We start from the raw sequence: 17,844 nt of genomic DNA on the forward strand, positions 1-17,844 counted from the left end.
TTATCAAAGATCAAGTGACCAGAGGTATGTGGGTTCATTTCTGGGTCTTCAATTCTATTCCACTGGTCTATTTGTCTGTCACTATACCAGTACCATGCCGTTTTTATCACAATTGCTCTGTAGTACAGCTTTAGGTCAGGCATGGTGATTCCACCAGAGGTTCTTTTATCCTTGAGAAGAGTTTTTGCTATCCTAGGTTTTTTGTTATTCCAGATGAATTTGCAGATTGCCCTTTCTAATTCGTTGAAGAATTGAGTTGGAATTTTGATGGGGATTGCATTGAATCTGTAGATTGCTTTTGGCAAGATAGCCATTTTTACTATATTGATCCTGCCAATCCATGAGCATGGGAGATCTTTCCATCTTCTGAGATCTTCTTTAATTTCTTTCTTTAGAGACTTGAAGTTTTTATCATGCAGATATTGTACTTCCTCAGTTAGAGTCACGACAAGGTATTTCATATTTTTTGTGACTATTGAGAAGGGTGTTGTTTCCCTAATTTCTTTCTCAGCCTGTTTATCTCTTACATGCGTTCACGCGACCGGCCAGGAAGAACGCAACAAACCAGAATCTTCTGCGGCAAAACTTTATTGCTTACATCTTCAGGAGCCAGAGAGCCAGAGAGCAAGAGAGCAAGAGAGCAAGAGAGCAAGAGTGCAAGAAAGCAAGAAAAAGAACAAGAGCAAGAGAAAGAACAAGAAAGCAAGAGAGAGAAAAAGCAAGAACAAGAGAGAGAGAAAGAATGGCAAAACCCCGTCCCTTTTAAGGAGAATTATCCTCCGCCTAGGACGTATTACTCCCTGATTGGCTGCAGCCCATTGGCCCAGTTGTCATCATGAGAAAGGCAGAACACATGGCGGGAAAACTGCCCCTGCACGTGTGCAGATTATGTTTACCACTTAGAACACAGCTGTCAGCGCCATCTTATAATGGCAAATGTGAGGGCGGCTCCCAACATTTATCCTTTGTGTAGAGAAAGGCCATTGACTTGTTTGAGTTAATTTTATATCCAGCTACTTCACTGAAGCTGTTTATCAGGTTTAGGGGTTCTCTAATAGAATTTTTAGGGTCACTTATATATACTATCATATCATCTGCAAAAAGTGATATTTTGACTTCTTCCTTTCCAATTTGTATCCCATTGATCTCCTTTTGTTGTTGAATGGCTCTGGCTAAGACTTCAAGTACTATGTTGAAGAGGTAGGGAGAAAGTGGGCAGCCTTGTCTAGTCTCTGATTTTAGTGGGGATGCTTCCAGCTTCTCACCATTTACTTTGATGTTGGCTACTGGTTTGCTGTAGATTGCTTTTATCATGTTTAGGTATGGGCCTTGAATTCATGATCTTTCCAAGACTTTTATCATGAATGGGTGTTGGATTTTATCAAATGCTTTCTCCACATATAATGAGATGATTATGTTGTTTTTGTCTTTGAGGTTGTTTATTTAGTGGATTACATTGATGGATTTCCATATATTAAACCATCCCTCCATCCCAGGAATGAAACCTACTTGGTCAGGATGGATGATTGTTTTGATGTGTTCTTGGATTCAGTTAGTGAGAATTTTATTGAGGATTTTTGCATCTCTATTCATAAGGGAAATTGGTCTGAAGTTATCTTTGTTGGGTCTTTTTGTGGTTTAGGTATCAGAGTAAATGTGGCTTCATAGAATGAATTGGGTAGAGTACCTTCTGCCTCTATTTTGTGAAATAGTTTGTGCAGAACTGGAATTAGATCTTCTTTGAAGGTCTGATAGAACTCTGCACTAAACCCATCTGGTCTTGGGCTTATTTGGTTGGGAGACTAATAATGACTGCTTCTATTTCTTTAGGGGATATAGGACTGTTTAGATCATTAATCTGATCCTGATTTAACTTTGGTAACTGGTTATCTGTCTAGAAATCTGTCCATTTCATCCAGGTTTTTGAGTATTGTTGAGTATAGCCTTTTGTAGAAGGATTTGATGGTGTTTTGGATTTCTTCAGGATCTGTTGTTATGTCTCCCTTTTCATTTCTGATTTTGTTAATTAGGATGCTGTCCCTGTGACCTCTAGTGAGTCTGGCTAAGGGTTGATCTATCTTGTTGATTTTCTCAAAGAACCAGCTCCTCCTTTGGTTGATTCTTTGAATAGTTCTTCTTGTTTCCAATTGGTTGATTTCTCCCCTGAGTTTGATTATTTCCTGCCCTCTACTCCTTTTGGGTGAATTTGCTTCCTTTTGTTCTAGAGCTTTTAGGTGTGTTATCAAGCTGCTAGTGTGTGCTCTCTCTAGTTTCTTTTTGTAGGCACTCAGGGCTATTAGTTTTCCTCTTAGGAATGCTTTCATTGTGTCCCATAAGTTTGGGAATGTTGTGGCTTCATTTTCATTAAACTCTAAAAAGTCTTTAATTTCTTTCATCTAGAGACTGCCATATCCAGGGATCCATCCCATAATTAGCCTCCAAACTATGACACCATTGCATAGGGAAGTGGGGGGGGGGACTTTTGGGATAGCATTGGAAATGTAATTGAGGAAAATATGTAATAAAAAAAAAAGAAGCAGTTGGTGAGGAAAGGGTTTATTCGGCTTACACTTCCACATTGCTGTTTATCACCAAAGGAGGTCAGGACTGGAACAAGCAGGTCAGGAAGCAGGAGCTGATGCAGAGGCCATGGAAGGATGTTTCTTACTGGCTTGCTTCCCCTGGCTTGCTCAGCTTGCTCTCTAATAGAACCGGAGACTACCAGCCCAGGGATGGCACCACCCACAGTGGGCCCTCCCCCCTTGATCAAGAACTGAGAAAATGCCCCACAGCTGGATCTCATGGAGGCACTTTCCCAACTGAAGCTCCTTTCTCTGTGATAACTCCAGCCTGTGTCAGCTGACACACAAAACCAGCCAGGATAGACATATTAAGACCTAAGCTTCTCTGCAATGACTCAACATCTAAATTTGAAAAAAATTAGACAAACACCAGAATCGTGAAAGATGGAGAACTATTTAGAAAGAGAATAAAGAAAGAAGTATAAACATAACCCTGAAATCTGAACTGGATCCTCTTGCTGGAGGGTATAAGTGGGGGGCTGCAAAAAATGTCTTCAGTGTATGAGCACTAACTAGTAACTAGAGCTCTTGATGTCAGCTCTCTGGCATTGATCATTGCAGAAAAATAATGTCTTTGGGGCTAAAAGATGGTTCTATAGTCAACAGCAGTTGTTGCTCTTGCAGGGGACCCACGTTCAGTTCCTAGCACCCCCATGGAAACTCACAATCCCCTATAATCCTAGTTCCAGGAAATCCAATGCTTTCATTTAACATCTCTGGACACAATACACACACACAGCAAGAGAGAGAGAGAGAGAGAGAGAGAGAGAGAGAGAGAGAGAGAGAGAGGAAGAGAGAGAGAGAGTTCGTATACATTCATACAGGATAATATTCATGCTCCACATAAAAGCAAATATACCTTTTAAAGTACCAAATAATATCTCTATAGGAAAAATAAAACTGGAAAAGTGGCTGGGCACAACATCAGCAACTTCCCCTTAAGCGTTTCAACTAAAATTAATTGTTTTTTATTGCACTTGCAAATTTTCTGTGCATTTGAGATAATTCCAATGGTTAAAACATTTATACATTTTTAAATGTACAATGGTAAATACAAAACCTACCATGGAAAGGGTGGTGATTCCTTAGTTTGCACTGCATTACATTTTAAAGTGTTTATTCCCCTCTCTTATTCCACTGTGCCAGGATTACCTGGTGCTCGGCGTTTAATTTTGTACTGTCTTGAGAATGTTCTAAATCAGAGAAGAAGGCCAAGAGTAGGAGTGAAATAATATACTCCAGTGATCTTTATGGATTCCCAGGACCCTGAAAATGCAAACACTTATTATTGTTGACCTCCCCAACTTTGCCCATAACTGCAGTTACCATGGCTTCTTAAGAAGCTGGCTCAGTAATTGCTACCATAAACTATGTGCTGCAGCCCTCACCAGGACACACTTGGCTGGGACTGCCAGCAAGACTCAAGGAAATCCTTGCTGGACTCCATCAGCAGGGTGGGCTCCTGATGCACACCCCTTGGCAGGGCAGAAAACTCAAGCCAAGTTCATGTCCTCTGAAGGCAAGTTCTAAACTACTGCCTTTGAACCCAGAACCCTTCTGAAACTGGAAGAATTACAGGAATATGTGGCACAGACAAGGAAAAGACAGGGTTTAAGCTGTGATGAAAACCCAAACATCACAATTTTCCTCAGCTATAATCCATTCATGTCCATTTAAGGAAGTGTCACATCCAGGGTGGCTTATGAACGCACAGGGTGGTTGCTCGTATCTCTGGAGGCTGGAAGCATATGGTCAAGTTTGGTGTTTCTGAATCTGCGGAGGGGGCATCTGTTCCTTCAGTCGGTACCTCTGGCTGTGTCTTCACTCTGTGAAAAGGGTGAGGAGTCCCTTCCTGGGTCTCTTTTATAAGGACATGAGGGTTCCTTCATGATGACCTCACTACCCCTGAACAGCTTCACTTCCATGTACCATCGCCTTGTGAGTTAGGATTTCCTTGTGTCCATGTGAAAGGTGCACAGATGTTCTGATCTGACATCCTCAAACTACCCTGATTTTGATCCATGACTCTAGAGCCCTGCTTCAGCTCCTTCCAGGCCATCAGTTTAAGGTTAATGAATGTACTGGGCTTGCATCATATTACCATCTGAACATAATAGTTTCAGTTGTCAAAAAATGAGCTGAGGAGGATAGACTTGGAGCATTTTAAAGAAATAAATTTAAGTTTCTTCAGCATATGACCTGGGCTTGTTATATCAGTCAAACTATTCTAGTTTTAGTGAAAAAAGAAAAACCTTCATTTTGAGTTTCTGCCCTGGACAATGATGTCTTTTTAAGCAACTGAGATTTTCAGATATGGGAAGAGAGTCTATAGAGTACAAGGTCATCATTATAGACTCAGACAGGAATGGGCTCTTATCACAGGAAACTATTCTAACTGTCCTAAGTAGACACTTTCTTAACGTTGAGATGAGAATTTCACTAATACTATCTAGTATATAGAATTTTGGGAGGAATTTCAAGATATTAAGCAAATAAAGTACTTGATAGAAAACCTGACTCCTAACATGGTCAGCAGTATGAACTAATTTTAAATGTGTGTGAGTGTATATATGTATGTATTTAATGTGTATGTGTAAGTGCCTGTGTACTACTTGCAGAACTGGCACCCTCAGAAGCCAAAAGAGGGCATCAGGTTCTTTGGAAATCAGAATTATAGAAGGTTGTAAACCACCATGTGGGTGCCGAGAATGAAACCCAGGTCTTCTGTTGGAGCAACAAATGCATCTAATTACTGCCAGTCTTCCCACCCCCATGCAACATGTGCCATTAACATCTTGGCTATGTTGGTTTCTTAGTCAGGATACATTAGACTACACTGAAGGAAACTCTGACCTCTTCCAGTCTCATCATAATAAAAGCTTATTTCTCAGATTTCCTTTGTATCTTGGTTTCTTTTTCTGTTTCTGTAATGAAAAGCACCCTGGATGGGGGGGGGGTGCTTAAAGGGAAGGGAATGATTTTGGCTCACAGTTCCAGGTTATTTATAGTCTTTCATTTCAGGGAAGTGATAGTATCAGGTGTTTGAGACAGCAGCCAGTCAAGAAGGAGTGATGAGGGACTGCCTCTGTTCAGTCAGGGAATGATGACCTTCATAGTGGGAGGATGACCTACCACAACTACTGCCATCAGGAAGATTTTCCCACAGCCATGCCGAGAGGTCTCTCTCTCGGGGATTTGTAAGACTCTGGGGAGCCTTAGCTTACCTGAGACCCCCTTGACTGAACCATGTGAAGCCAGGATCGATGCAAAAAGCAAGGGGAATTTATTGTTCCAGTGCATTGGGGCTAAAGACCCAAAGGAGACCCAAAGGAGAGGTGGTGACCCCCAGCACACGTTCAGCGAGTTTTTATAGGGTTTCCAGGGGCAGACCAGAGCATCAGCAACTAGGCACAATATGATTGAGAGAACAGTGCACCCTTTAAACTGATTGGTCTTTAGGGAATGAGGTGACAAGGGCTTCCCTTGTCTGAAGGTGAGCAACAGTCAGACCTGCTGAATGTGTCCCCACCCACAGTTCCTTTTCCACCCTCTGGTCTGAGAAATGCTAATTAGCCTCTCCCTTCTGGAGGGGTGAGTGTTTTAAGACCTTCCCAAAGTTCCTAAACTGACCTTTTCAGATTCTGTCAAGCAAACGATTAACACTAACCATTGCACCAAGTTTAGGGAGCATCAGGTAAACTTCCTCTACCTCACAGCTGAGCTACCTGAAATATTTTCCAAGGTTTTAGCAACAGTACAGGGGTCTTACGTGCACCTAGCTCTGGCTAGTGTCCCTTTGACGCAGAACTTAAGAAGTGACACAAAGCAGGTTGCTCTCGTTCATGCCCAGAAGAAAAAAAGCACATAGGCCCACAACAGAATCTCCTCCAAAAGAAGCAGGAAGTCAGCACCCAACCCAGAAGCAAATAAGCTCATTTGCCAGGCTTTAAGAACCTTCACTACCATACAGAGACGGGTTTGAAAATGGCCACTAGCTATGGGTTACGTCTCTACCCATAGATTAGCACAGCTCTCAGTGAGCTGCTGACAGTGCCAAACACAGGAAAACAGCTGGTCCCAGTGCAGACAGTAAGTGCCTATGGAAGCCTCAGCTGTAAATGGGATACACATCGTGGTCTCCTCGAAAGGCTCAAGGAACATCCATGCAGAGAGAGAAGAAAGACTGTAAGAGTCAAAGGGTGGGGACAACTGTTATGAAACAAGATCTCAATGTGCCTGGCTAGATGCATGCAGAAACTCAAGCCAACCGTGGTTTCCTACACAATGGAAGCATGGGATTAAGCCAGGCATCATTCCAACATGGACAGGGAACAGGCTTACAAACTGCCTTCCGGCTGAGAAGCCACTGACAGTTGGTAACTGGTAGGGAAAGGAAAGTCAGTTTTCTCCAGGGCTGTGGACCCTGATCCCATCAACCCTGCTCCAGAGAATGGCTCCACACTCATGCATAAGCAGACAGCAAAAATTGGGCTCAGTGAATTATCATTTTTCTTTTTTAAAAAGGGATACGAAGTTGGAGGGATTGAAGTTTTGAGGGGCAGATTCAATTCGGGAAGAGTTATGGTTACAGGTGAGAATGAATATAATCAAAATACATTGTGTGAGCATATGAATAAATTCTCAGAGAACTGACAAAAACATTTCTACAAAAACCAAAGAGCCACTAGTGTGGGTTCAAAAAGAAAGGCATCTCCCTCCAAAGGAAGCAAAGAAAGGTTTCACGGTGAGTAAGCCATCTGAATTGGCCCCTGGGTAATGTATGGGATTAGAACAGAGGAACCTGGGGACGGAGAGGTGTTCAACAAAGTATAATTTATGTGGACATCCCCCATCCAGTTGCACGACTCATCGTGTCTCTAAATGGAACCTAATTTTCTGAGTAAATTCAGAATGTCCACACAATTTCACTTGATACTGGCAAGAGACAAAGGAAGCAGAAATGATACTACAGTATCTGACAATGGGTTAAGAGGGGTGTGAGCCACTGGGAACCACTGACGCTCTCCTGATGATACGGGCTTTTAATGAGCTTGCAGAGAAGCAAGGAATGCTACCTTGAATGGAGTGCTACGCTTAGTCTCTGCATCATGGCTGCCTCAGAGCAATGCTGCTTTACCTAAAGGGCCCAGACCCAGATCAAGTGTTCCCGGCCTTTCCTGACATAATCTTGAGTGGTTTACAGTGTTAAATCGCCCTATTCTGTTGGTCAAAACAGTGTTTGTCCCAGATTCAATGGGCTGGGACTTTAGACACTCTGCCTTTCTGGAAGGTGTGTTAAAAGTGTGCAGCCACCTTTAATGAACCACAGTGGGCTCTGAAATGTTTAAGACATAAATGACTATTTTATTAGCTGCTTGATCCTCCTTGTTTATTAAACATGGTATTAGGAAATGTACATGGTGGCAGGCAGGAGGTAGCAGCCAGTCAGCCAGTCATATGGGTTTATGCTGGTTGCAAACAGCAGGATAGACCCAACCAAGTCCTTCATTTGCCATGCATCTGTGTCTATACGTATAACACAGTCCTGGCCAACCCTGCCATGGAAAGACTGATCTGATGGAAGATGAATGAAATGGGTGGGAAGGCCTTTGGAAACCATGGACTCGTGTATCCAGGAACCTTTTCAGGATCCAGTCCTGTGGAGTCCTTGGAGAATGGATAGTATGGTATGGAAAGTAAAAACCTCGCTCTCATGTACCAGGAAAACTATAAGAACACAAGACAGCGTGAGGTTCTGATTCTACACACCACAGGCAGAAGAGCAAGACCTTCAGATCAAGAGCTGTTTACGGGGGAGAGGGGAAATCTGTGTATCAGATTCCCATTGAAGAGAGATGAAGGATGTGCAACGCAGCGCCACAGAAACGCTGGGAAGTAACCTTCCTGATGATGCTTTGTTTGTTCTCACCTTTGCCTGCCAGGAGGCTATCTGGTCTCCTCTGCCCCCACCTCTGAAATCAGCCCTTCCATGCCTCTTTATCAAAGGTGCAGAGCAATCAGTCATGTGTTAAAGGCTAAGGCTGTGAGCTGACAGCAGGGCAGCAGGCTTCTGTAGACTGTGTGCTTCCCAGTCCCTTGGCTTCACTGTGCTTGTAAGAGGCTGACTCTAAGGAGCCCTGGAGTCTCTCCTCAGGCCTCCTCTTTGATCTCTCTTAGCTGCTTCTGAATGACAGCTTCAGGTGGTAGCGCCACCTTTGTCTTGAATAGGGGGAAGCCTGGTGTTTGGGGATCGGCTGCTGAAAGGGGCCTGCTGCTGCTGCTGGCAATTAGCCAACCCCCTGAGAGGACCTGGCAGTGGATGAGAGTCCATTTGACTCTGTTCTCAGTGGGTAGCAGAAGAAAGCCAATGGTTTTCTTCCCCAGGCACTGTCTCGGTTCTGAGCCTCCTGATGCTTCTTAGGTCCCATCAGATTTGGGGGAGGCTGAAGTTCTCCTAGCACAGGAGACTAGGGACCACCAAAGCAAACCCTAAGTTAGGTGCTGCACTGACCCAGAGTCACTATTCCACTTTGGTGTTTTCCATTGAGAGCGCAGTCCACAGCATCAGGAGAGGTTCAGAGACCATTTCCAAAAGGGGACTGAAGATAGCAAACCAGGCAAAAACTTCCCATTTGTCCTCACAGATGAGGCACAAAGGCAGAGAGAGGATTTACAGTGACTACAAAGTTGCAGAACTGGGAAGAGGACGGAGTCAGACCCCAAATGCATTTGTAGCCACACTACGCAAGCGCATCCCAGATCGGATCAGTTACACCTCCCAAATACCTGGCAAGAAGCAAGCACAGAGAGGGTTTATTTATTCTCCCTCACAGTTTAAGGGCTATAGTCCACATGGCAAGGAAAGAGTGGTGATTGGCAGCTGTCCCCAAGGTCTTAGTCACAACTCTCCTGATGTGTCCCCAAAGGCTAGCTCCCACCTAACCACTTCCTCTAACTAGAGCCCCACTCGGTAAGTTTCAGGGTCTACCTGAACAGCACCATCAAGTGGAAACCCAGTTCTCTTTCCTTTTTGTAAATGGAATCAAAAGTTAACTTTATTAATTTATGAAATTAAATGTCTCAGACATGTTTAGTGCTACATAAAGAACTTCAACCTTACTATGTTAATGATTGGTTTTTGTTGAGTTTGGTAATGAAAAGTATATTTCTGAGGCTTGTGTCCATCACCGCTACTTTTTTTAATTAATTTTTTTAAAAACGTGTTCACTTGACATTCTGCTCACTGCCCTCCTCCTGGTCACCCCTTCTCACAATCCTTCCCCCCTTCCCCTTCTCCTCCCTCACCCAGTTCCCTCCCTCCATCTGCCTTGCAAGACCATTTCATCCCCCCTTCCATGAGAGGCTCAAGCATCCTTGCTTGTGCCCTCCTTCCTGCCCAGCCTCCTTTGTGGAGTGTAGCATGAAACCCATTTTCTAATGCACGATCCTGAGCTAATACTTCAGGTGCAAACTATGATACCACTGATACCTGATGGGGGTTGAAGTCTGCTTGGTTCCCCTTTATCCAAAGCTCCCGTTTTCTATACCATGTACCTTGGTTTTTTGTCTCAACCATTTTCAACCTGTCAGCCCCATCCTGGCCACAGTCTTTTGTAAGATTGCACTGTAATTTCTCTACAAAGATGTCCTTCCTTCCCTTAAAAAAAAAATGGAGACACTGGATTTTCAGATAGTAGTGGGTGTGCTTTTGTTATTGCTGTGCCTAAATACTTGACAAGAAGCAAATTTGAAAGCAGGAAAGGTTTATTTGGGATCACAGTTTGAAGGGATAAAATCCACCGCGGAGTCAAAGGCATGGTGGCAGGGAGCTCCACGGTGGTGAGCTTCATTTGTGTCTGAGGTCAGGAAGATGAGACCTCTATCCTCAGGAGGACAGAAATGAGACCAAGGGATGCAGAGGTAGCTCAGTAGTTAGGAGCAGTTGCCATTCTTGCAAAAGACATGGGTTTGGTTACCAGAACTTGCATGATGGCAAACAGCCATTTGTACCTCCAGTCTGGCCTCCCTGGGCACTGCACACATGTGGTTCATAAACATACATGCAGATAAAACATCAAGACACATTATGTGTGTGTGTGTGTGTGTGTATAATATATATATAATATATATATATTATACCGATCTTTTTCCATTTTGTGTGCATTTGAGTACACTGGTTTGGGACACTGGACTGGTCAAATTAACCTCTCATTAAGTTTTCTGGGAGGAGGCTAGAGTTTCCCTCACCCCTTGTACATCAGCCACCCATTGTGGCTTCTGAGAACCACACATGGGGCATCTCTATTTTCTTCCAGTACCATCTTTTAACTTTTTACTTTTAACTCTTGCCTGTCTGAACTTCACCATGGCATCTCCCGGTTTGACACAGACCACAGGTAGTTGGGACCATTATATGAAATTTGGCTTTCTGCCTTTGGGTTTTCTAGATGGCTGGTTGCTATTTCTAGCTTACTTGAAGTTGTTGAAATGAATACTTCCTAAAACAGAGTCACCTCTCCTCCCCTGTCTCACAAGACAGTATAGGAACTGGAAAGGCAAGTCCCATCCTGAACAGTGAGGTGTCCAGGTCTGGTAGATCTTAAGCTGTGTTTGTCTCTTTAAGCAGTGAGGTTCACAGTCAGGACCTAGCCTCTTCCAGAGCCCAGGGCCATGATGAAATGCTATGTGTGTTAGCATTTTGTCTAGGCTCCATCCCACAGTTACCTGGTAACAGCCAGGTGTGCCTGACTTACTATAAAAGGGGCAGCTTGGCGCCCCATCCTCTCTCTCTCTTGCCTTCTTTCTCTCACTCTGTCCTCTTGTCCCACTCCCCCTCTCTTCCTATCCTCCCCCCAAATGCTTATGGCTGGCCTCTATTCCTCTCCCCCTCTCCCCCTCTCCCCCTCTCCCCCTCTCCCCCTCTCCACTCCCCTCTCCCACTCTCCCCTCCCCTCTCCCACTCTCCCCTCCCCTCTCCCCATCCCTCTCCCCTCTCCCCTCCCCTCTCCCCATCCCTCTCCCCTCTACCCTCCCCTCTCCCCATCCCTCTCCCCTTCCCCCCCTTCCCCTCCCCCTCCCCCTCCCCCTCTCTGCCTTTCTGTCTCTACTACCCTCTTCTTTCCCCTCCCCATGCCCTGAATAAACTCTTTTGTGTACTGTACTGTCCTGTGGCTGGTCCCTGGGGGAAAGGGATGCCTCTGTGCGTGGGCCTGCAGACTGTGCGTGGGCCTGCAGAGGCACTTCCTCCCCAACACCTGACTACACATCCACCAAACACATCCCTTCTCTCTTTATTTTTATAAAACACAACAATATGTACTAAAAGGAGCATAAGGCCACCCAGCCCTACTGCTATCATGGCATCTCAGGGACTCAGGAGGGTAAAGGATGGCCATCTTTGCTCTTCATTTCTCTCTTTTGAGGCTCCTTCCTTACAGGAAAGTGGAGCCTTCTCTATGTGCATTTAATTACCCATCCTCTGTTCAGTTGGGTAAATTTGAATCGCCTGACCTCCCTGCATCAGTTTCTGGGCTTTAAAGGATTGACAGCTCCAATTAGCTGCAATTAGAAAGGATTAAAACCATCCTTCAAGCAAATGTTATAGACACAGCCTGATTCTTGTATCTTCTCTGAGACAGGGGCAGCAGCCAGGAGGGACCCTCACCGGAAACTCTGCAGCTCAGGTTTTCCCTTTGTCTCTAAAAGAAACCCAAGAGAACCAGACAGGGGAGATGACAGAGAAAGTGACTCTTGCTCGCTTTGGCTCACTATGGCTCTGCCTTGCTGCCTTGGTTCCATTTGCCTCCAGGTAGTTTTGAAAGCTGATGGGTAGAGCAAAGAATGCTGAATCTTAAGAGAGGTGGACGGGAGAGAGGGAGAGAGGGAGAGAGGGAGAGAGGGAGAGAGGGAAAAAGAGAAATACAAAGCAAAAAGACTAGATCTTAAAAGGGGAAAAATCCCGGAGGCTGTAATCCCTGCTGCGGAGGCTAGGAAGGAATGCAGGTATAATGAATCTGGCTCCTGTGTGAATCTGCTTTTGTTTACCCAAGTTTGACAAAGCATATTTATGTTAATCTTGATGGTGAACTGCTGTTGGCTGTTCATTAATTTGCATCTGTTTCCCCTTGTGTTAGCCAGGTTTCCAGAATTCTGTTAAGTTGATAAACAGTTGGTTTCCCCTTTCAAAGCATTTTCATGTGGGCTTCTGTCCGAATTATACCTGAGTGTCTGTGCCTGGACGGTAGTCTTCCCATATGGAATTAAGGCCAGGAAGGCCGTGCCGCCAGGCTGTAGGCCCTCAGGTCTGGGGAGAACTGCACGGTGCATTGGAGGAGACTGAACTCAGGTCAGGCCTTGTGTGTAGTGGTTGAAGATACCACTACTCAATAGCTATACGTTATCCCCACAATGCAACAATTCATGATGAAACATAGGGCAAACCATAGCTGAAGGAAAGCTGCCTACACACAGCAGAACTACATTTCTCAGCCTTGCTCAGTGTCTGAGAGTCTAAACCGTATCCCTGCTCAGAGAAGCAAAAGGATGAAGAAAGACTCCATCCCAAAGAAACTAGCAAGGATCCTGAGGGAGACTGGCCTCACACTTTGTCCCAGAAAAGGAGCAAATAAAGCAGGCAGTGAGAGAAGGCTTGGCCCATCTTGAGAAGAGAAGGCACCACAAGACAGAGCTAATCTCAGAAGGCAGAGGGTTGGTTGGTTGGGCTTTAGCCTATGATTTTTGGAAGCAGAAGCCATGGCTTGTGAGAGCCAGAGGTTTCCCAACAGCTGTTCTAGGGCAGCCATAGCAGGTTTCCTCTGGAGTGTCCATTTGTTCCAGCCCAAGGGCAAGCCCGAGCTCTACTTTGTTATCACACTTGGCCCCCATCTTCATGTCACATTATTAGTTTTTAGTGTGTTTTAGTGTGTTTGCCCTGGCTTTGCTTGGTTGTACTTGTTCATCACACATACACACACAGCACACACACTAACACATACAAACAAGTAAATGCACACACACTATCATACACAAGAAGATGAGTGTATGCAGGTACACACACATTAACACATACACACAGCTGAGTACACACAAGCAGGCATGCTTGTACACTAACACACACTCAGGTAAATGCAAACAAATACACATACATCAATACACACACTCTAATGCACACAAGGAGATGAGTGTATACAGATACGCACGCTAACACACACAAGCATCCACATATACTAACATACACAGGTGAGTACACATATGCACATACACTCATACAAGTGAGTATGTACATTCATGTACACACATATACATATAGGTGAATGTACCCAGGTGCACACATGTGGGACTGTGAAAGGTATCTTGGTCCCTGGATGAGCTAAGGCTTGTAGCCTGCGAAACCCTGTAAGGACAGTAGGTGTTTTGCCTGTTCCTGGGCACCAGGCCTCTATCATAATCCACAGCCCTGCCCCGATAGATTTGTGGCCATCAGTCACCGGAAGGACAGTGCCTCAAGCCCCTCCACATGTAGAGGATGTGACGTGTGGTCAAGTAGACTCAAGACAGAGCTCCATTTTAGTGCAGTATCTAGAGGCCTGGAGGCCTTAGTCAATAAGCTTTCCTTCCTAAACATTCCAACCTGCAAAAGGTATCTAACCTCAGGCCCCCACCCTGAGAAGTGGGGGAAGGTTTTACTCATCCACTTTCTGCTATGGCAATAAATGCTTTAAAACCATGGACTGCCTCTTTCTTCAGGATCCTCCATGGGGAGCCATGGAGAAGGCCTTCGCCTTATAGGCGAAGCTGCCATCTAGTCTCTCGAAGAAGGCCTCTCTGTGCTCCCAGCTGCCACCAAGCCCAAGCCCAAACCAACCACAGTCAAGCCAAGACCTCCTCCCACCACCACAGGACCAACCTGAGCCCCCCCCCCCAGATCCAGCCTGTGGGGGAGGGGAGGGCAGGGGGCTGGTAGGGGAGAACCCATTCTCAACTTCCTGTCTTCCTGCCAACTTTCCTCTACCATACTGACAGAGCAACCTGGTGCAGCCTTAAGGCTGACTGCCCTTCTGAGCCCAGACCACCTCCTCTGGCCCAGCTCCAAGCCTGGTTTTATTAAGACATCCATCCAGTGAGTCTCCCACAGAAATAACACTGGGATGCAGCTTCTTTTAGCCATATCCAAAAGACAAAGGAAGGAAAACCAGACAATCTGTTCCTTCAGAATCTGCCGAAGTCTCCCAGGGCTAGACTGGAGACTCAGGGAATACCATGCCTGGGCTGGGGATCTTCTCTCCAGAAAGGTGCTACATTCTGCTTGGCTATCTGACTTAGGAAGCCGCATTCTCCCTTTGGAGTGATAATGGGCTTTTGGCAGTGATAGAATGCAAACTGTCAACTCTTGCTGCACGAGGAAGACACATTCTCCACTCAAAAGCTCTGAGAATTGCCAGCCTGTGTGGATGCAGACATCTCCTCTTCTCCTGGTCCCTATTGTCCTTGCTTCCTTTTGCAGAGTGAAGAGAGAGAAAAAAAAAAAAAAAAAAAAAAAAAAAAAAAAAAAAAAAAAAGAGCAACCACAGCTTACATCCAGATCCACTGCAGGCCACGCCCACCTCTGCACTCAAAAGCCCAAGCCAATCAAATAGGCACCTTGCTCAGAGTCCCTGGGGCGGAGCTGTCCATCAGCGCATGGGCAGTAGCAGACTGTTTCTCTGTGCCCTCATCCTCCTGGAATCTAAGCCTTTGCTTTCCTGGGAGTGAGAGGTGGATGCCTCTACCGGTCAAATCACAGGATAGTAGACTGGGATTAACCCTTTACTTTCCAAAGTTGCAACACACACACACACACACACACACCTCACCAAGCTTTGATGTCTCTGTCTCTCTGTCTCTGTCTCTATGTGTAAGTGCCTACCTCTTTCTGACCTCTCCCCTCCAGCCCACCCCCCATGCACCCCAAGCACTGATACTCAGCAATAGCACACATCTCTTATTAAGCCCCTTCTGTGTGCAGGACCCCGAAATTCGTATGCTCTGGACGATTTGAGCTGGGATTTAAAACAACAACCAACAACAACAACAACAAAACCAGCCAGCAGCACTGCCTGCTCTGAAGATGTTTATAACCAAGATAAAATGATAAGCTCCAGCCACGTGGAGGAAAACCAGGCTGGGAATTGCTGTTCTGCCTCTAGCTATGTAACTTGGGGTGAAATGTCAACTAAATATGAGCGGAGCACAGCAATATATATGTATGAAGCTGTTGTAACAAATACCAATTCTTCTAAGTTTGCCCAGCATGTAAATTTAGGAGTTGGGACTCGCCACAACCATGCATTCTGCCCTACAGGTAACATGAGAAGACTCCTCAAAAAAGAATCACCTCCCCCGCTGACCCCAGCTCTTAATCACAGGTACCCCCCTTACATTCATCCCACACTGTGAATTGTGACTGATTTGAGTAACGTCTCTTCTATCTTTCACATCAATCCTGATTATCCCAGAGTACTGCTGTCTGTGACAGCTGGGTTTCAGCCAACCTGCCGGAGTCTGCGTGGTCTTCCTAACTACGTTCCCTTAGTTGTGTCAAGGCTGTGGTTTTTCTCTGCATCTTACCATTAGTGTTTCAAGAGTGCATTAGGATGTGAGTTTCCACGCAGGACACAAGTGCCAACGGCCCACTGGGTTCTCTGTTCTCTGAACTGCACAGAAGAAGGGAAGCCCCAAGGCTTTGACAATCTCAGACGGATGGCACTCCTCCCCAAAAGATAAAATGCAGCCCTTGAAAGAGACTCCCAGCCCTGTGCTGGCTTTGCTTCAGCTGAAACAGGGCCTCAAGCTATTTCCAAGGCTCTGAAACTCCACAGACAAGATGTATTTGCTGCCCCGAAATCCAAGCAGAGCAGAGACGGGGGCTAGCACCACACTGGGAAGCTCTGCTGCCTAGCCACCTGCTCTCTGCCTCTTTCTGGAAGCCTGTGGTGAGGGGTCCAGCCCTTCTGCCCTGACTTAAACCCTCCCTGCCTTGATACATGCAGTTTGTCATTTTTGCAAAAATCAAGGCTACCAATTGTAACAAAATTAACGTACTATCCTACTGACCTTCTGACCTCCCTCTGACCCCCAAGCCACCCTTTGCATGCTCTTGCCCAGTCCTGCCAGGTACAATGTCAGGGTGCAGATGTTGCTTGGGAAGAAGGATGGAGAAATTTCAGCAGGCCTATCATTGTAGCAGCAGCACCAATTCTGCTGAGGCTTCTGACCCTGTCAGGGAAGCTCTCTGCCTTAGAACCTTTCAGAAATGTAGACCGTTGTTTTCACTGCTTTACTGTGCCAAAGTGCTCTCTGATGTGTGCAGGGAGAGATGAGGAGAGGAGGGGAGGGGAGAGGGGAAGGGGAGGAAAGGGAAGAGAGGAGGAGGAGAAGGGAGGGAAGGAAAGTAGAGGAGAGAGAGGAGGAGGAGGGAAGGAGTAGAAAGAAGAGAGGGACAGAGACAGAGAGAGAGAGAAGTCAGAGTTATAAGAATATGTTAATTATAACAAGGCAGTCATGGGGGCTACCCATGGAACCAACAATACTGGAAATGAAAATGTCCATCTGCCTCACAGGTCTCTGATTCAAGGCTTGGTGGCTTTCAACTTTTGTTCCTATAAGAATGCCATGCCATGAGGGGTTGGTATTGTTCAGAGCAGGTGGTCGGAGTTCACACCTGGTCTGGCACAGGGGCTCCACCTTTGGGGACTGTGAAAGAAGAAGGGTAAGGATTTACGATGTCTGAGACCCAGTGAACCTAAATGGTCAGAGAAGAGAAATGACCCCTGGTGCCTCTGACTCTGCTCTAACCATGTGACATGACCATGAACCTTGAACATTCAATCAAAGCCAAGTGCAACATCGACAGAGAAGACCATCCACAGACTCAGAGGTCTGCCTGAGGCATAGAGAGCAGGCTAGCCTACCACCTCTGTGATCCCGTTTCCTCCTCCCTGATTTACAGATGTAGCTCAAAGGGTAAAAGCATTTACCACACAAGCATGAAGGCCTGAGGTTGAATCCCAGGAACAGAGGTAAAAGCCTGATGCATAGAATGAACATGTATAACCCCTGTACTCCTACAGAGAAAAGGGAGACTAAGGCAGGAGAATACCTGGAAAGCTCATAGGATGCACGCAGCAGAAAAGAATCAACACACCAGTTGCATATAATATGGAAGGTGAACACTTACATCTAGGTTGGCTATCTACCCTCAACATGCACACATGCCCAAAGCAAA

This window comes from Mus musculus, chromosome 14 (assembly GCF_000001635.26).
Source record: "Mus musculus strain C57BL/6J chromosome 14, GRCm38.p6 C57BL/6J".
Taxonomy (NCBI): Eukaryota; Metazoa; Chordata; class Mammalia; order Rodentia; family Muridae; genus Mus; species Mus musculus.